The sequence below is a fragment of the Cyphomyrmex costatus genome, unplaced genomic scaffold, assembly GCF_001594065.2.
Source record: "Cyphomyrmex costatus isolate MS0001 unplaced genomic scaffold, Ccosl1.0 scaffold116, whole genome shotgun sequence".
NCBI classification, from domain to species: domain Eukaryota; kingdom Metazoa; phylum Arthropoda; class Insecta; order Hymenoptera; family Formicidae; genus Cyphomyrmex; species Cyphomyrmex costatus.
This window is the reverse complement of record NW_017275130.1, coordinates 81115-103034: the sequence shown is the minus strand read 5'-3', so window position 1 is coordinate 103034 and position 21920 is coordinate 81115.

The window sequence follows — 21920 nt, the reverse complement described above, 5'->3', positions numbered from 1 at the left end:
CGCCAAGCTCGACGGGTATATATACGCGATTGTGATTTACGATATCGCAAACTACTTTCGAAAGCGCGTCCGAAAACGCGCGGTGGTTGCATTAAATTTCTAAACAGCGGCATGACCGCGACTCGTCGACGCTGTCTGCCGTCGTTGCTGCAGACGCGCGGCTGCATGAAGAGGATCCCTTCGAGCGACTTACCCGGCAAACAAGTTATTTCCGTAAAATGCGGTAAAGTGGATTTTATACTCACCAAATGTAGAGAAGAAAGACATTTTCCATCGATAAATTGTGATTTTCGTGATTAAATATAATGTGATATTTACGTATCTTATAGAAAATAATATTTAAGATGTCATTAAATCATACATAAGTTATTATTTAAATTTCATTTTTATAAAATATATAGTTTCATATGTTAAATGTATAAATTGAGTTTTAAAAATATATCATTTAATAATTTAGAGAATAAATATTTGCATTTTATCTTTTTTATCTGAAAAATTTTAAATGTTTTTAGGTAAATGCAGTTTTAGGTTTGTAATATAATTACTTTTTTTATGAAATAATTTAATCTCCTCCGTTTTTTAAATTTTAATTATTATCGTAGTTGTAAAACAGTATGTGCATTACATAATCGGAAAACTGTTTGCTCAGCTTTTGAAAGGGCGAAAATAGGGATGAGATGCCAGTTGAAAATTATTTATGTGAAGAAAATCTTGAGAGCGGAGGAGTGCATTCCTCAGGGGAGGTATTTCACGAACACCAGGACCTTAGGTGCAAATTGAAGAAGGGGAAAGCACGCCTTGGCACGCTCGCTATTCGGAGAGGCTCGTTGCGATTAGATTTTTATCGTATCACATCTTTTGACATTATAAAAAAAGCTAGATATATTCGCATCATTTTTAATTCAAATCAAATTTACGTCATATGAAATTATATCTTAATTATGTATGAACCATCGCAAAAAAACGAAGAAAGAAATGCAATTTTTAAATTGCAATTATTAAAAAAAATATTTTAACAAAATTTATTTTATAATTTTCCTAGAAAAAGTTATTAATTTTTTTCAACGACAATACATTAAGAAATTGCAAAATGTTAATCAGATAAGAAAATATTAAAACTGAACAAGAATTTGCAAATTTTTATATTAAAGCTAGAGCTACGTAAAACTTTGTATTATTTTTTCCCAGAATTTCATTATTCATACTGTGCTTCTTGAAGTATTTCATATTATAGATATTATCATCTTAAAAACCACTTACATAATACAAACATATTATTATGCAAAGTATGGTGAAGAAACTTGCCATATGTGCTGCTTTGCAACATATACAACAGTCACCCATCGAATATGCATGGAAGAGTATGGTAATTCATAATTTATTTTATATAATTCTACAAAAGTAAAAAATATTATTAACAGAAGATGCACGTATATTATCACAGGATGCAGGATAATTTAATTTAAATAATAAATAATTTATAATAAAATCTTCTGAAATATTTATCTATAAAAATCTTCTAATACTATCTAGTAGTGCAATCTACTTTAAAAGAGGAATCGGTATATATCAAAGGCGAACAGATCGTTTCCTGAAGTAATCCATGAACTGATAAACTACGCGGCGAACGTTCTTATCGTGGTCCTCTTCCATTCCTGTTTGCATTTAATTTTACGATTTTCTCAAGAATACACCGTTCACTCCGATTTCCAACGCCAGTGGAAAAGCACACCAAATGCACGGCTGTTACGGGTACGTGCGCATCAGCCGGTACCACGCCGTCCATTTCCGGTGTCTGGATAGCTTTGCGTTTGTAGCTTAGCTAGAGCCCGCCCTACTAACGACGTCGTCTCGTTGTCGTCCTTTCGCCACTTCGAGGACTTCGACCCAGCATCCCGTTGCATTTACCGCTGATCCTGGATAGTTCCAGATTCCAACAGACTTCGTCTCTGCCGGCAGACAATTCCACTCTAGCCAAAATTGCACTCAGCCTCCCAATCTCTAGCTAATTTCATAGAGACGCGCATCAAAGTCTGACAAATTAACGACCTTAGCTTATTACCTGTCACAGCGTAATTACACATATAAGGATTAGGACAGAATAGACATTCGTCGTTCGCGTCTCGTCGCATAGCATCGCGTCACATCTCGTCACGCGCATCAAGATTCTCTCGGCATGCTCACGAATATGATAGTGATAACACTAAAAGTAATAATAACTTTTATGACGTCGTGAAAAGATTTTGATTCTAGCAACAAAATTCCATTTTTCGCTATTTTCGCGAATAATAACGATAATGTCAGTATTTGCTTTTACTGGTGCGTGAGAAATGTGTATTAAGACTCTGCTATTGGCATTCACGTAGGTAACAACGATAATGAAAGATAATTGATATTTACTGCAGAGAGAATACAAGAAAAGATTCTTTGTATAAAAAAAACTATAATAATTGCTTAAACTATTACTTCACAATAATTTTCTTATATTATATAGCAAAAAAAGCAGAGAATAATACAGAGAATTGCCACGCACACGAGTAAGCATGGCATTTACACGGTGCAGCTTGTATCTATCGTTTTCCGATCACTTTTCATTTGGTAGTCGTTAGTCTCTGTACGACTTGAGCTATTTTTTTTAATTGGTTTCAACGTCAAAAACATTCCCAATCGAGTTTGGTTGAATCGGTCGGCAGTGCCAAACCAACCAGGACATTTCTGTGGTCAACGAGGATAACGAGTTAAAGTTCAGCAAGCTGTTTCTGGCCGTGTGAAGTAAGGTCTGATTAGAATGCGGATGAGGTCGATCGGTTCGTAGCGGTGAACATGTATATTCAACGCGGTTTCCACGAGAGGCATCGGAAAATCGATTTCGTACCTTAAAGCTTACTCCTCGAAGGGCAATGTTGAATAAAAGTACGCAAACTGATTTTAAAGCGTCGTTAATGCGCTTTAGAGGAACGTGAACAAGAGCATCACATAATTTACGAATAAAATTTTAGTAAATATTTTGCTGGAAGTGCAGTTCCCAATTTAATCTCAAACACCGCGCATACGTTATTTACTTAGGTAAATTAATTGATTAAATTCCATGATAGAAAATTTTATTGTTTAAAGTACAATAAAAATAAAAGGTTACTTTATATTATAGAAAAATTAATGTGGAAATTTTAATGTCACTAAAGTTAATATTCGGGTCATCTAATCTTAATTTTAATTTTACGACTATTATATGAAAATAGAAATGATAAAATCGCACTTCATAATATAGATATATTTCAAATTATAATAATTATTTAATGCATTCCTATAAATAAGTTTTAAAATTATTATTATCAATACATATATGTCTCAAATAATTCCAAATGTAACCGTGGAAACATCGTACAAATTTATTGTCAAATTTATGATCGCATAACGTTATTTTACTACATACCTTTAGTAATGTAATCTGGACAATCTGTTTTATGTGATGCAGAACGTAGAAATTCTTGTCTAAGGTTATCGCATGTCGAGTCATGACATTTTGGTGTACTTGAACAACTCGAAGCTGAAGTACCTGCCAGACCGTCTTCTTAGACTGCTCGACTTTTATCGCTGCTATCGAACGTATATACTTTATAGATTGTATCCAGGCACAATGTCGAGATATATCTCGGTAGAATGTCGTTACCTTTCACCATACGAGAGTGAGGTTTCCATTTGCGCCTTTCAACGAATTCTGCAGTGAAGTATTTCACGCTTGCTGCGTTTTTCTTTAGATGTTCGGTCGACCTTTATTCTCTTCCCAGAGCACTAGTCAAAAGTCTTCCAGTATCAAGCGTGTGCATTCACAAAGTGCATAGGAATCGCACGATTGACACTACAAATCTTTACTTTACAAAAGAATTTTTACGCTATTAGTATAATTGATAATCAATTCCATTCAACCATAATATCTACAATTATTTCTACTAAAAGTATACAGAAAGAACAATTTTGCTGAAATTAAAAAAAATTTAGTTAGATTACAGATCTGAAAATAATTTTATTAAACTATACCAATATTATATAGAACGCTTAAATATAATGAGCAATACTACAAAAAGTTTTAACAGCTTAGCAACCAATTTCAGCGTTTATTTACAGTAGTAATCTTGATGACGTAATCTGATCTAACAAAATTATTTTCACATTTGTATATATAGCTACATTTTAACAAACCTCTTCTTCCCGTGTAACAAAATTTTGATACAATTTGTTTAAATTTAAATATTCGAAAATTTTATGTTTATTTATAATCAAAAGGATAATATTGTTTTAAAATATTTATTTTTAAAAATTATGTAATATTATATGATTACGTGTATAATGGAGCATGATGTTGACATGACATAGTAGTAAACATGTTTTCCTAAAAACTCTCTAATGAACATACCTAAATGGAATAATATAAAATGTAGATATATATAAATTGATTTAGTGCTTTATATATATATATATATAATATCGCGAGAATTATAATCAAAATATCCATATAGAAGTCTAATAACCATTAATAATATTTATCAAACACATTTTAAAATTACGTCTTTAATATTGACATTTTATATAGGGTAAACCCGGTATATACGCCGCGTCAGCAAATACGCCGCAGAAGTCAGAAAAAATAGAAGGAGTGGGGATAAGTTTCCGTCAATTACTTTGTTACATGCCTTTATGGTATATTAGTATTATGTTATGATTTCAGTTCTTTACTATTAATATTAATGAAATTATTGCGAGTTAAATCGATTTTTTACTGTAATAAGTAGTGCCATCATAATTTATAATCTACATAAAATGATTATTATAGAGCGTGTAAAAGACTTAGTGGTTATTTTGCAATACATATGTGTAGAGGAATAGTAAAGCATGTTGTATAGCAAAATACAAGTGCTTTGCTCCTGTATTGTTTGTTTAATTAGTTGTCATATATATCCCATCTATTTGGGATATACGGCATTTTTAGCGAGCGGGATGCTGTGCCGCAGCACAGACGCTCTATTTAAGAAGTTTTTGTTAATTCTAACAATTATACATTGCATTAATGCATAAATGTTGATAAATCTTAAACGTTTAAAGATTATTTTCAAAGATTTGAAGCTATTTTAAAAAATTGTGTTAAGTCCTATTTGTATTCCATTTTTCATTCTGAACAATAAAAATTGTCATATATTAATAAACAATGCAAGTTACGTCGTCATTTTACATCTTATTTATAGATTATTTGTGATTTTCTTATGAATTATATATGAGTGGCCATATTATCCCCCCCCTATGGGATAAATGGCAAAAATGCAGGGGTTTGAAAAAGTTACTTTTTAATATGGAAAATAAATTATTTTAGATTTCTAATATTTTTTTTATAGTAGTAGATGATACAAAGATTCTATTTATATAATTAATTTACTTTAAACATAGTAAATAATAATTGATAAATTAAGTTTTCGATAGGTGCGGCGTATATACCGGGTTTACCCTATATAAAATATAAAATTTATATTAAAATATTTTCTTAAATATTTCTTGTAGTACCTGTTATTATCTGAAATTTTAGAAATTATAAAGTTTGTTCAGAAAAAGAAAATAAAAATAAAAAGCGAGTAGAAAAGATTCTCTTCTGCGTGGCGCGGGAGGATAGTACGTGGAAACAATGAGAAGAAAGACGGGCGGAGGATTAGAGGAAGAGATTATAACGTCGGAAAGCGCTTATTACGCGTAGCGACATGGTATTTTCTCAAGCGCTTAATATTATAAGTAAATCTATAATAATTTTAATAACTTGACAAGATTATTAATAACAATAATGACAATTTTGACGATAATAATTGCAAGAGTCACTTTTAAGCGTAACTGGCGCGTGAAACAATTTGCACTGACAAGGGAACGGTCGGAACTATCCCTCACCGATTTCGATGCGCTTTGGATACGTTGTAGAGCATCAAAAAATAGTCGACCTATATTTTTTTATAGCGGTTTATCTCGAGGTTTAGGGGGTGAAACACCTCGTCGAAAAAAATGGATTTTTTCGTTTTCAGCGAATATCTTCGAAACTATGTCGCGTATGAAAAAATGTTTTATACAAAATTATAGTATTTATATAGTATTTTATAGTATTTTTTATTCTTTATATAGTAGTGTATTATATTTTTTTAAATCAAATTTTTTAATTAACTCCCACTCCGATGTAAAAAAATGAATACACTATTATATAGAGCAAAATACTGTAAAACTTTTGTATAAAACATTTTTTTATACGCGGCATAGTTTCGAAGATATTCGCTGAAAACGAAAAAATCCATTTTTTCGATGGTTTCACCCCCTAAACATCGAGATAAACCGCTATAAAAAAATATGGATGGAATATTATGTCTACAACATATCCAAAGTACATCGAAATCGATAAGGGACAGTTCCGACCGTTCCTTTGCGAGAATCAAGATTAGGATAATGACGTAGATAAAGTTGCACGATACCAGACACAACTGACGTTAAAATGGAGGCAATTAAGGGGAAAAAGTCTAAGGATAAATATCGTTTGTGTCGGCGGTGCGCGCACACCTACACACAGCATTCGAGAAATTATTGCGTGATTATCCTACGACCCGTTTGTTAAGCGATCGAACAAGTATACCGAAACTATTCGACGGAGTTCCCGCTGCAGCTACATTCCCTTAATCGTCGCGCACGATAGCTACAAAATAATCTTCTCTTTAGTATTTCTCCCGCGAATTACCATTCCTGGCCTACATTCAACGATCTCATATCGGTAGCTATATCGGCATGCTCTCACATTATTCGTACTCGCTTTCCTGCATTTGGCTTTTGCACGATCACGCAAATCGCCGAATTATTCCTCGACCGAGTACCGTCAGCTTTCTCTGTCGGACTTTATTGTTACATATACACTCGGCGCGCTCTTTTAAGTTATCTTCTCTTCGCGATTTTAAAGCTCGAATTGAACCATCGTTTTCGGTGAAGCGTAACTTTCATTTGCCAACTCTTATCCCGTCGCCATTGCGTTTACGATATTTTATCGGCAGCCACAAATAGGTGGAACTTAACTGTGATACCCAGACGAGAATCTTCGAGCTCAAAGGGCTTCTTAGGACGCAGGTTAGCTGAAATTTGCACCTCGCTTTCGTGTCGATAAAGCTTTCTCGTCGTCGACCCGACCTCCTCCATCCATGGAACGTTAAGAGGAGTTTTAAAAGCTCGAGCGTCACTTTTGAAAGAAGCCGTGGATTCAGATTTTTCTTACACTAGCAGAAGATTGGTCTCCGATGCGCGTCTAAAGAGTCCACGAGTGAGATAAACGCACAAATTGCTTCAACTCAATTGTTATAATTTATGTAAAATGATCTTGAAAGTGTTCCCCAAACTCGTTAGCGATGTCCGCTTTAAATAAATTAATTGCAACTTTAATTCGCTTTTATAAAATATGTTATTAATGTAATTTAATGATACAAGCTATATAATCAATAAAATAAAATTAATTTAGATATCTCTTTAAAATATCATTTGTGTATTAGTATTTATATATCTCAAAACTTACTATCATATCATATTATTTATATAATTCACAGTAGTATTTAAATAATATAAGAGAAACAGAGAGCCGATACATTCAAGAGAATTCCTTTGCCAAAGATTAATTCTGTATGCACAAGGTTGAGAATTAATAACAAAGCCAGAGAGAGAGCTTGGTGATTCGGCGACCCGCACCGTGTTTTACAGGCACCACGTCGTCAGTTAAGGGGTTAAGCGAATTACTGCGCTACACCAACTTCGTTTCATCTGTGTTAGCGCACTCAACCGAAAGCATCCACGAGAGGTATAAATCTGCATTGTATCTCTCGCAAGGTGAAGCACAATGAGTACGAACAAGTGAAAACGAGCGTCGCAAAGAGAATGATAGAATGGTAGAATGACCTCTCGAATGAAAGTGCAATCAGCAGCACGTACAAATGTTGTTTGCATTATTTTATCTTCAGAATGATACTTTTATTTTATTAATATACTTCTTATAGCTTATTTCTTTTACTAAACATACAATTTCTATTAACTTATAATTAATTGATTAGTTATATTTATTTAAAAAAAAGAAAGATATTACGAAATTATATTAAAAAGGTTTCTTTAAAAATAGTACCTGTATTAAAAAAAATAAAACATCTGTGTTTTATATTTTTTACAAAAGAGAGAAACGAACATTTACTAATACATTCTATTAATTAATTTATTTTACTATTTTTATACCAAATATTTTCTCCTAAAGCGCGATGATATGTTAGTCTAATGCGCTTTAGGTGCTACACTCCAAGGAAGTTCAGTCTATTACGGCCGATACTCTCTTGTCGTGTAATAACACCAACCAGGTAAATTGCGTCACGTGCACGACAGTCAGGAATAAGCACGGGTAGGTCCGCGCAAGCAATTAAATAAACGTAGTTACCTACAAGGCGACATAGTACGAGTGAACGTTAGTAATAATTGTGTCCCGTCATAAACACACAGTAAAATATCGTGTAGCAAGACGTCCGGTCTGGAGAAGTCAGGGGAGTGTTGCAGAGCAAATGGCAGGCGCGGGGTTATCTCGGAGGTAATGGGGCTGGTAATAAAATGCCGAAGGGCTTCTAAGGAACGGCGGAGGTGCAAGAGTGAGGCGCTTGGAAAAGCTTCCGGTTACTTGAAGAGACTAGGCATGAAGGATGAAACATGCGCGGGGGTAGAAAAAAGAGGGACTACAGCAAAAGAAAAGTCTTAGATGACGAGGACAAAGGGGAGCTCGAACTGACCGGCACAATGCTGACACTGTGAAAAAAAGAAAAGGCGGGCCTGTGACGGAACGGGGTGCTCATCGTTGATAACACCAAGGGGACAGAGAAGTGGAGTACGAGGTGTATGGGCGCGCAACGGCAACGAACAGCAACTACGAGACAACAGCAAGTTGTAAGTGAACTGATATAAAGGACACTCACGATCCCCTCGTAAAATATTATACGGCTACGGTGTCGTTCAGCGACAAGGGACATTTTTTTGTGTGATAACTTCGCCGCTCATCTGCTCTGACCCGCCAGGGTGACATCCTTGCCCGATGCCATCCACTTCGACGTATGTTCGAAGCGACGAATGGTGTACAACGCGACAGAGTATCTCGCCAATCTTGAGAATGGTTTCGACGTTGATACTGAATTGTCCTGTCTCAAACCACCGTAGTATCGCTTTACTTCCACCCTGCGATGATATATATATATGTATGTCCTCGCGCAAAAGGTCTGTGTCTATTGCACAACAAAAAACGAAATGACAAACTCAATCAGCCAAGAAGGTCTTTTGCGAGATTTTTTTCTGAATCGGTCAACGTGCATTATCACGTGTTCACCGTTCTTATCGCGTCCATAGCTTTTTTTTATAGCAAATGCGACATTGCAAGACGAACACTAAGTCAGAACTGATACGCTACGATGATAGAAAAGTGACACATCTCAAAATTATCAATTTTTAGTAAATCATTATTTAAATACTAAATTGGAATATTTTAATCAAGGTAGTGAATATGCAATTTCTTACCTTTATTTTCTTTCCGTATTATACTTTCAATTATATCTAATGTATTCTTAAAATCTGTGTTACGAGTTTTCAAAATTCTAAATATAACCTTAAAAAGAATTTAATTTAAATTCTTATAGTAGTTATGATACTTTTTTATATAAGCAATAGTTAAATGTATATTTTATCAAAATATATTAGTCAAAAATTAAAAATATATTAATCTTTTAGAATCAATTTTCTTTTATTATCTCAAACAATTTTTAATTTGTGTTATTTCTCTATCACTGCAGCAATATATACGAAATATCACGACTACGTTACTAATTATTTGAATTGAATTGGAAATGTGAATTGTGCTGAATAATAGTTTGGCGCAGCAAATGCATAATTATATATTTTTATATCTTATCTATTCTAATTGTATTTAATTATGTCTAATATATCTGTTTTTGCAATAATTATTTGCAGATAGAGTATTGAATGTAAATATATAACGTATTTTGTAAAATCTATTCCTGTATTTTTGTTATTGATATGAAATGATACAAATTATAAATCCACATATTTGCTGTCAATTTTACAATATAATGCCCGTATCACACTAGCGATTGGATATTGTATCTGCGTTCGCAATTGCATCTTTTGACCAATCAGACGTGCTGCCCAGCAGCTTCTTTTTGATTGGTTAAAAGAAGCATTGGTTAAACGCGAACGCAGACGCAATCTCCAATTGCTAGTGTGATACGGGCATAATAAGAGTATAACCGAGTAAACTTATTTGACTACATCAAAAATTTTTTTAATAAGCAAACATAATTTTTTTCTTCTTCGCATTATACACAGTTTTAGTTGGTGCCGGATAAATATAAAAAAACTCGTAATTGAACTACAAATTTTATACATTCAAAATTTTCATATTAAAAAGTATTTTTCCTTTTATTCTTCTCAGTCCGTCGTCTCTTTGTCGGAGTTATGACCTCTTCTATATATATATATATATATATATATATTCACTGCAGATGGGACTTTTAGTTTTTAACGCCGGATTTGAATGGCCTTTTTTCAGAAAAGCTTCTCATGACAAAGATACTCTTGGTAGTTTGCTATTACCTTCCGTGAGATGATGCCTACTTTTAATTACATGATGAAGCGATGTATAACCTTGCTTTTTACACGTACTTAACTTTGCGAAGTCCAGGAAGTGCAGAATGATACGGACAGCATAAATTATTAATAGAAACGAGCAATAATAAATGAGAATGTATAATTTGTTGAAAGAAATTTATGTTTAAGAATCTATTTTTCATATATTGTCGAGGTGATAATTTCCAATATTTTTTTACGACAAACAACAAAACAATATAAAAATTTTAGTTAAATGCAAATGTTGGATAGAGATATAGATGTAATAATAGGAACTTGACTGACGTGATTGCAATAGATCTTTTTTTTGATATTACTAAATCATTGCAAGAGACGTGGCAGCTTGGATAGAAGCAACGTTTATAGCATCCGGAACTTCTGTAATTACACCCATCAAACGCAGAATGGGTCTACTACCTAGCTGTTAGCTTAGTGACAAAAAGCAAAGTTGTTAGGAAAACGCGTACCGCAAAAAGAAAACCGCTTAGATTATAATTAAATGTCATAAGGTAGCTTTATCTTTGACAAGAGAGATTGATCTGTTGATTTATTCATAACTATGTAACGTAATATTCTATTCATGAGAGATTTAATAAACAATTAAATTGAATAATACTGAGTGCAATTGCAATAAAATAAAGTATGTATGTATACACACACATATATATATATATATATATCTCAAACTCAATTTTACTCATTTAAGAATAATTTTTTTGATAAGAGTGTACATATTTTTTGCGTTAAAGAAATTATTTTTGGATTTAACCATTTCGTTTACGAATAAAAATTAGAGTGGAATAACACTACTACCTACTTTTTCTTTTATTCTGTACACTCGGTTTGTTGAGCGCTGCTGATAATGCGTTGATTTATCTTAGCTATAATATTATACATTCGTGAAGAACACTAAGGATTGGATTATACTGGCCTTAATCTGTTAACTTATGCCGTAATCTGTAAAAATTGACCAATTATAATCGATTATTCCCCTCTCATTCGACTGTGATTGATTAATTTTTACAGATTACGGCATAAGTTAACAGATTACGGCCAGTATAAATCAACCCTAAATGTTACGCAACTACGATGCTTCGTTTTAGTTGACACATAATAATACGTTTCTTGCCGAGTTAGTAATTGATCTGGGCTTTGAACGGCACCAAGCTCTTTCACAAAAACATTGCAACGAGAAGTCAATGCAATAACAAGGGCTTATGGAAATTAATGCAATTCGTTACTGTACAAATTGACCTAGCATCCCAATTCTGGAGCATTTATTTGGCCGTGTTTTCTTCATGAATATGGATTTCGATCAACCTCAATCGTATTTGCAGCAACAAAAGAATATACGAATTGCAAGATATTTAAGAAACGTTTAATGCAAAATTAAATAATACTGTGCACTTATTAACAGCTTCAGGTTACGTTATGCGTTTAGTAAAATAAAATCATCAACTTCATAATATAGATAATACTGGAAAAAAAATGATAGTGAACAAGTAATGATTAATGAATCATAATAAATTTGAATAAATCTGTTATATTTTTAGAGAAATCGAAGATTGCAAACTCAGTATCAGTAATTGTGATTATGTATATAACAATTTGTAGTATATAAAGCACGAAAAGCATATATCATCATAATATCCATAGAAAATGATAAATATATAATATTAGAAAGGAAAGTCGCCACTTTGCAATTAAAATTTAAATGTATAATTAATTGCAACAATAAGATGGAATTCAATTCTTAATTTGTTTTTGTAGTATTTTTATCAATAATCGTTAAAATTTTTTAATATTATTTAATGAAGTTTACAATTATATATCTCTTAATAAAACTCATCATTTAATGAAAATAATTTATTTTAATTTAAAATAAATCCAGATACAGAATAAAACAGTAGTAAGTCATTTATTGTTAATGATAATATTTAACACAACGTGAGTAGTACAAAAATAGATGGGCATAATTAAAAGATGATATTTATTTTCGAATTCAATATTATAGTGAAATTTTTTCTAACAATTTGATATAATTTTTACATTAATACCTAAATCTAACTAAATAAACACTAAATAAAACATTTGTTTTTAAAACATAATTTAAAATAAATCTATTATTAAAATTTAATTTAAAAGTAGAGAGAGAGAGAGAGAGAGACCATTGAAATTCTATATATTTTAAGTCAAGAAGATAGTACTTTGGATAATATATAAGATATATTGACTCTCTTCTAGTTTTCAAAATATATTATGAGCAAAATATATCAGCTATCGATTTATTCATATTCACTAGAATTGTGCTATTATATAATGTTATGTATATACATATCTTCAGTTCAGTTGAGACTTCTAACGTATCAAGTAGGATATATCGTATTGTAGTTTGATCAAATTTTATTTTTGCTTACTGTATTAAAATAACAGAATTGACTGTATTATTTCTCTTTTTTATGATTGATTATTTTTGTTAGGATACATATTGAAGCAATATAGTGACTGTAGTTTTCGTTGTTATTCAAATTGGATATACGAATAAGTCATAGGCGAATAAACGTTGCGCACAAACGATTGAATTAATCGACTAGATTTGTTTCGCTCGATTGCGTTATCTGCATTGAGTACCTAATAAAGCATTACAGTATTATTGTTTGACCTCGATCGGGCAATAAATGATGAATATTTATAAGAAAGAAATAGATTTACTTGTAATTTTTACACAATAGTTCCGTACAATAAAATTTTGCAGTTTATTTTTAATATAAAATTTTAATTTAAACGCAATCAATTGATATTTCATCTTTCTTAATTAAAAAATATAGAAATTCGTATTTTAGAATTTTCTATGTCAAAAATATTAAATATACAAAAATATTAAATAGAAATACTAATATTACAAAAAAAGATATCAACATTACTGAGCTTTGTTCGTTAAAAACGCGCTCTTCTACAATTCATCATTTCGTTTTTTCTTACACTTTTTAGTAGTTTTATTTCTTTTCCATCGGACACAGTGAGTTTCCGGTGCAACATATTCTACAAAATCGTTTAGGTTTGAGTACGTAATTGCCAAAAGCTTGCGTAGAAACGCCGGGCGATCTAAATTTAAGCTTTCGTGATCCCTCTAATAAACTTACGCTCACATTCGTCGTCGTACAACCGCCACACCGATGCGGTTACGGTATTACCATAAAGATGGGAGAGCGGGGTATTTGTCTACGATGTGTAAACTGTGGATCGCGGTATGTGTTCAATGATCAACCGCCCTTCTGAAAGTCTAATAGCTCGTCGCGCACCTAGAGATGGTTGCCATAGGCAACCTAGGCGGGAGGAAGCGCTTCGCTAGAGTTACTCTCCACTGCTTACAACTCAGCTCTACCGACTGGCGGAGATTGTCAGGCTGCATCTGGTTTACTACGAGATTTCCGGCGGTTCTGATGGCGTTGCTGGAAACTATCAACTTTGAATTTCCTGCTAATTTCGCATACAGTCTCGTCTTTTTAACTGACAACATTTACGCGTTTACTATCAATGCTATAGTTTTTTATCCGATGTAACATATAAATCTCTCGAACTCTCTACAAGTTATAGTTATTATTTTTATTATACTGTTACATATTCATTGAAGTATCCGTTACAAGAATTACAAATTGAATTTTCTTTGAAAATACAAGAAATGTTGTAGCTAAAGATAAAAAGATCTAAAACGTCTAAAATAATCTGATATACGTGTTGCTGTGTCAAATGCCTCATACATTTCAACTTTGAGAGATTGCAGGTAAATAAATAAACTTTAATATAAGAAATACAAAATAGAAACAATTCTGTTCAAAATAGCGCACCGTTAAATATTTTTGTAAGCAATTCTACGATTTTGTTAGCGATTTATTTTATAACTGCATAAATCATAATATGTTAAAAAGTTAATTAAAATTACAACGTCAGATGGAGCAGATGCGCAAATATCATTAGGCTTAACGCTAAATCAACTTGCGGCATTGTTTATACGCCATAAAGTGTTGTATATAGTGCTTCGAGTTGCGTATTACTAAATGAAGTTCGTGAAACTTCCACGTATGTACGTATATAAACAAATATCATTAACGTGACTCGTGCATCAACCATTTCGACGACAATGTGTATACAATCGTTCTTGTACACATAATATACGTAATTAAATTTGCCACATTGTATTGGAAAATGAAAATTTAAAGCTGACATAAATTGAAACGCATTTGCATTTTTAATCGACAAATTTTTGCAATAGCGTTTTTAATATTTTCTTGCATTATATCTCATAAACACTGATTGCAGCCATACTTATCCTCGCTTCTATTGTGCACCGAAATCAATCAAATATTTGCCGAGACATAGTTCGGAATATTGGTGATCGAATTATAACGTTAATACAAATTGATTGGTAATAACCTATTTTCCTATAGACCAAGCAATATTTCACTGTCGGGCGAAGCTAAAATGTTAATTATCTGAATCGGACGTTGATCCTCTTCGTTAGCACTTTCGCTGACATATGCAACTAAAATTTGAAACATATGACATAATACTGCATAACTAGCATTATTCAAAGCCAGTAAGTTTCGTGAAATCAGCCAACTAGAAATTTTGATGATGGTAACAATGCTAATAATTTAGTTAACGTTTTAAAAAAGATTAAATATTATTTAAATATGAGCACACACGCACGTACGCACACATGCAGTAATTATATAATAGAAAAATATAATTATATAAATATAATCTATTTATGTAAATTTATATAAATAATATAAGAAATATTAAAAATCGTAATACAGCTCAAGTGTTTGTAATTAAAAAGCTATAAATCTGTTAAAGATTAACAAAATGTTTAGTTTATATAAAAAAAAATATATGGAAAAACGTTAAGAATAAATGATTTTATTAAATATTTATTACATATTTAAATAAGCTTTATTTATTTTTCTTTCTTGATTATGAATTAAGTATAATTTATAAAGATTTTTTAAGTGTTCTATTATATATGTGCATATATATATATATTTTTATTTATTTACATATTCTCACGTCCTCTGTGTGTGTATGTATATTTTTTTATGTGTGTAATACATTGATACATGAAACCGTCGAAAGTTAATCGCCTAAAAAAGTTGAATCGATAGTGTCTGTGCCGAACACATAAATGCAGCAAAAGCGGAATCGATATTTCGCAATGCTCGTAAAGCAGGATATTCTGGCGATAAAATCGCGGTTTATTGCGGATTCGTTTATAGTCGGTAGAAAGCCGTTCGGTTTGTACGTTAGGAAGTTTTGCGCGAGTCAAGTTTTACAGCATTAATTAGAATTGTGTATTGGCTTTTTGAATCTCCTGAGTGATTCACCTAATTTAATTTCTTCACAATTCTGCCCTAATGTTTCCACGGTCTTTCCTTGAAATTCAGATAAAATATGAACATCGTCGTGTCTCCTGGAGTAAAAGCAGCATGTTTATTTATGAATGATTTACTGTGAATGCGTCAGCCATCTCGCGTAAAGCAGAGAAAAAATTGAATAGCAAATAGAAAGATACAGTAATGATAACTGTTTGAATGCACTTTGAATACACAGAATATCTACCATTTGAATTATGACGCATTGAAGAAATGACGCTTTTTGCTGATGTTTCAATGACAATTGTATGTTGCCAATCGTTAAGCGAAGTACTACAAAAGAGAAGTGGTACATCATTTGAAGGTAGTACGTAATAAGATGTGATAAAAAGCTTCGCGCTATAAATCAAAGTTATAGGCATAAAAGTGTCTGTGTAAAAGAATGCAATACATCACTATTTTCGAATATGAGAATCAGCAAAAAAATCTAAAATTAATTTATATATAATATATATAATTATTAAAATATTTGTATACGAAATCAAATAACTTATAATTAATGAAGACGATTTGAATTTTGTATCATTGATCGCATACGAAAGGAATGATCTACGGACCTAATAAAACTCTTTTGTAATGCTAAATAGTCGGATAACATTTCTGTTTGAAGCGTCTGTTTCCCCATTACAAGTTATTATACAAACGTTTATCGAATACAATGCGATACAGTTCTGTCAGGTATATTGAATATAGATTAAGCTATTCGAGACGTATAGTGTACGTGCGTGTGTGCATGCGTGTGTGTATGTATGTCTTATCTATATTCAAATTACATTCTTTCATAAGTGCATATTCGCCGCTGATTAAATGTTACCAGTAACAGAATGTAAATCACGCGAACTTCTCGCTTCGTTTATCAAACACTCGCATTCGTGTCTCTCCCCTCGGCTTATATTACACGTGACGCATAAAATTCAATATCTCAGACGGTTCGTAATGCGTCTGTAATTTGCTATTGCAAATCACGCGAAGTAGCAAATTACATCGCTTACCGTCACTAGATTAATTACTGTGGCGTAATTTCGCAGCAATAGTCGTCATGCAACGAATAAAGTCGCGTCAGAATTCGTACTTCTCCTTTCCCTTCCCGACTTGTTCACTAGTGAATTAAAGAGCGTCTGACATCTTAATTGAATCTCTATTAAGCGGATCCTGTTTTCCAGAATCATTATCGAAGAACTTCTGCTGCCAACATTCAAAAGCAAGAGAAAGATAGAGAGAAAGAGATTCACTTGAGTTCTGTATAATATCGGCCATAAAACGATTGTCGTCAATGATAACGATTCGCGTTGGAAGTATTCGAGTAAGTGGTAGATGGACGAGCACCTTGCACAAAGAGCGCCTCCTTGATTACTCGACAAAAGTTAGCTCCACGATCTTTCCAAGTACACCGCTGCACCTCGACCCCCTCATCCCCTGGTTTGTTCAATCCCTTTCCAACCTCTGCTCTCTGTAGTTCCTCCGCCACTCTCTACTGCTATTAATTGCAAAAGTTCCTCTGATCGAAGACATCGAGCGTTGTGCTAAAAGCAACACAAGACCGATCGTAATCTAGCTATCAATGCTGAGATAAAAAAGCGCGTTTAAGCACCATTATTGATAAATAACGGAGAAAAATTTCCTGGCGTTATTATTGAAAGATTATTTTTTCTGTAAAGTACCTAAGTATCAAATACTTTAAATTATAGTTTTTAATTATAAGCGGAAATTAGATACATAAGTCAATAAGACCAATAAATCAAATAAGAGGAAAAATCCCATTTTCGATTTTGACGCTTGTATAATAAATATTCATATGTAAATTTATAAAAAGATGAATTTTTAAATACAATTTGTATGTCGTTTAAAATGTAATCAATTAATAGTAAGTTACGATAAAGAAAGAAAAGTTTCAGATTTACAAAACTTACGATAAGGTCTTGTGCGTTGTACTAAAAGGAAAAAAATTGTTTAGGATTACGTAACACGAGTTACATAATAATGAGAGAAAAAAGTAGTAGTACAAGACTCAAAAATACTTTCGTTTTACAGTTTTCGCGAATAACTTTCTTTCTTTCTCCCTCCCCCTCCTTTTTTTTGTTAAACCGTGACTCTGGTACCCTCAAATAATGCACATCAGTCTCGGGCGTCTGGATGTGAAATAACGCAGACATCGATCAATGTCAAAATAAAACAAGAAATCGTACGCAGCTATAAAATGACGGACGAACGTTTAATATAACTTCGATTCTTTTTTTAGCAAAATCTTTTATTAGAACCAACCAAAGACGTGATAAATAACATTGCAGTCTCTAGCTCGGTTCTTGGTACAATAATTCCTTTAACAGAAAATACATTGATCTTCTCGCAAATTTGTGCGAAATAAATTTAAATTTTTATCATGTTTTATTGTATATGTATATACTCTTTGTACAATTTATTTGAGACAACGTATGAATATATTTGATGTTAGAAAAACATTTTTTCTTTGTACATATTTTTATGTAACTACATGCATGATTTTAGAAAAAAAAAATGAATTTGTAGTTATATCTGACATCATAAATAATATTATTTCTATTAACAAGATAATCGATGAAAAATAGTTAAAAAATTACAAGACTCTTAATATTCAAAATACAACAAAGCTACAGAAAATAAGAATACATTCAACGCTGCAAAATCCATATACATTACATGTTTCGGTCTTATATTTAGGCTCTCTTCAGGTGTACAAAAATTCTAACGCAGTAAGTTAATATTAAAAGTTGAGAAATTGACGATTTTGTTACATAATTAGATGAGTGTTTAATCAGAGAAACGGAAAATTTTTCGTCAAGCGATTGGATGACCGATTGCGAAAATTTCTTGTTCTAGTGAGAACATAAAAGTACGTTATATGTTATCAGAACTATAATATTAAAACAAGCACAATACACCTCTCTAGTAAAAAAAACTCAACTTGGAGTTCAAAATTGAAAAAATCCGTGTCAATGTTGAAATAATCGTCAATGATTTGATATCAACGGAAGTAAAAGATTAATATCACATTATGAGTGCATAATCAGAAACGTCCGATGTATAAAGAAGAGATAACCATCTAACTATTTCGACGAACATAACTATATTGCGAAAGATAATCGATTAAATCGCTGTACTGCATTTATCAAAAACTGATTCTTACGTTTCATCAATCTTTTTCATAATATTCGCATTAATTTAATTTAATAAAATATATTATTGCTCAACATTTGTCAAAATGCTTTGTGTAGAATAATTGATTTGCGCTAACAACGCGGTAAGTTTGCACGAACAATCAGTACGAATCAACCTATTGTATTGTTCTTTTATTAATTCGATATCGCACTACACAGTCGAATAATCTCTTCATCGTATTCATTGAATCAATAAGTTTTGACAGATTTTTAATATGTGCGATGTTGGCATTTCGCACGTATAAAAAACGAACAAGCGAATTAGCAAGCGAACTGTCGATGTGTTATTCGTTTAATCATGCAGTCTGTACATCGAAAAGAATTCCTATGAGAAATGAATAGCATAATACAGAATCATGCCTGAAACGATGAGACTGAAACAATGTTCAGTAAAATATAAATTATAGTAGCTTAATTTGTGATTAACTTTGAAAGAGGAAAGGATATTTAATTTTTCACTAAATTAACATGGAAATCCAATCTCTCGGGGTTCACTTTAAAATTAAATAAAAGTATTATCTGACTAAAGTTCTTTTTCCTCTGGTATTACAGATAATGTATTACAAATGTCTGAGGTTTAACTTAGACTATTAATTATAAACAATAACGATACGTTATCAAAAAATAACCTTTTTTTTTAAAGAAAAAAAGTATTAGGAGAAGAAACACTAAGAGAAAAAGCAATACTCGAATACGTAAAAATATTTCTGATAAACATGAAAACCGTTATTGCAAACTTACTGCAGTTGCTGTTTTAAACGCTAATAATAAAAACAGTAAAATCAATAGGTGGTGCAGTACGTATCATGCCATCATAATGAAACGTAAAACAAAGTATTTCATTTGCGTATACACGAAGCGTCGAAATATAAAATTGTCTCGCATGTAACAATATTTTAATTACATATGGAACAGCTTTTATACATATATGGTAAAAAGTACGTATGTTTTTGAATTTGAAACGGTTTATAACAAAATTCGTTGAAAATTTGCATACCAAGCGGGCAGGTGTAATGCATATAAAGCATATTATTTTGTTCTCTGCAAGATATCGTTTATCGTATTTTTTCATATAACGTGTGTTATTGATAAAAAATTAATAATATAATTTAAATAAGACGTTTTCAATTTTAATAAGCTATTAGTTGTTTTTAGTAAGTAAAAAATAGATGAATCACATCTCCATATATATATATATTGACACACAATAATTTTTTTAAGATTTACTTTAATAAATCTCGAATTGACCTTAACTTTTTATTTTTACTTTTCTATTTACTAAGTGGATAATTCTTAAAACAATGAAAATTAAAATAAACTGCCGCATATAACAGCAACTGACAGAGAAATAGAATCTAGATGTTCTAACCGGTACCTCAAATGTCTCCAGATCCATTATGTCTTCCTTTATGTATATTTATGCTCACCAGTGTTGTACATTACTGGCTTAGAACAGAGATGCGTAACGCATACATGCGTATGTAGTTAGCGTATGGATGTCGCGTCATAGCTCATGGACAGAGGTGCGACGAAACTGCCGGCATGTGATGCCGCGGATACGCTGAGAGCGCACAGACGTGCTTCGAAGGGTTCCCATCGCATAACGCTATCGCGAAATTTCGCCGTCGTTCCGTGCATCCGTATCGTTCGCGCGCCATTAATTTCATTCCCGCGCTCAAGGATATCCTGTCGACGCCGACAATCACGTCGACGATTTGCCACGTATCTCGCGAATAGCAAGCGAAGGTACGCCTGTATGTACGAAGGACTTGCCTGATCACATCGAAAATGCAAGAGGCCCGTAAGGAATTAGAGTACCCAAAGCGTTTTAATCGGGCTTTGCAAATGCTACGACTATGTATTTGTCGTGTACATCTCGCTTGAACAGTGATTGTTATTGTGAATTTGTTAATTAAAACACAGTTATACAGCGCAAGTTGGATAACCAGTTACATATTTTTTTATAGTGAATAAAGGCATGATAATGAATAAAGGCAGATATCTGTTATCTAACACTTTAATATTAAAAGAATTTCGTACTTGTAAGAAATAAATTTTAATAAATACATATCTTCTATTATTAGTATAAAAATTTATAGTTATATATATATATATATATATCTCAGAATACGGTTATAACGTGAAATAAAAGTGTTATAACTATTAAGTTGTTCGGAAAGTTTGTTTCAAATGTTTTAGCTCAAAATATGTAGTATATTGTACATTTAAAAAATTAGCGATCTTTTTCAGCTAGTAATTTTTTATATTTAAAAATTACCAAACTCATAGAAACTCAAAAATATAGTAATCTTTTGAAAGTAAAGATTTCAAGCTTTAAAACCCTTTTTTTCAAATTTACATTTTTTTCATTCTTTACGAAATGTACATACAATTTTGAACAAAATTGAAACAAGCTTTTTCAAATAATCTAATATATATATTCTGTTTTTCTTGTGCAGCCCAAAAGGTATATATCGCGTCCCGAGAGCATATGAAAGGTCATTCCGGTGGAAATTGTCTCAATTCCGATTTTTGTGCCAGACTAATGCGCTGCCTAATCATATTAAGATCAGCGTTA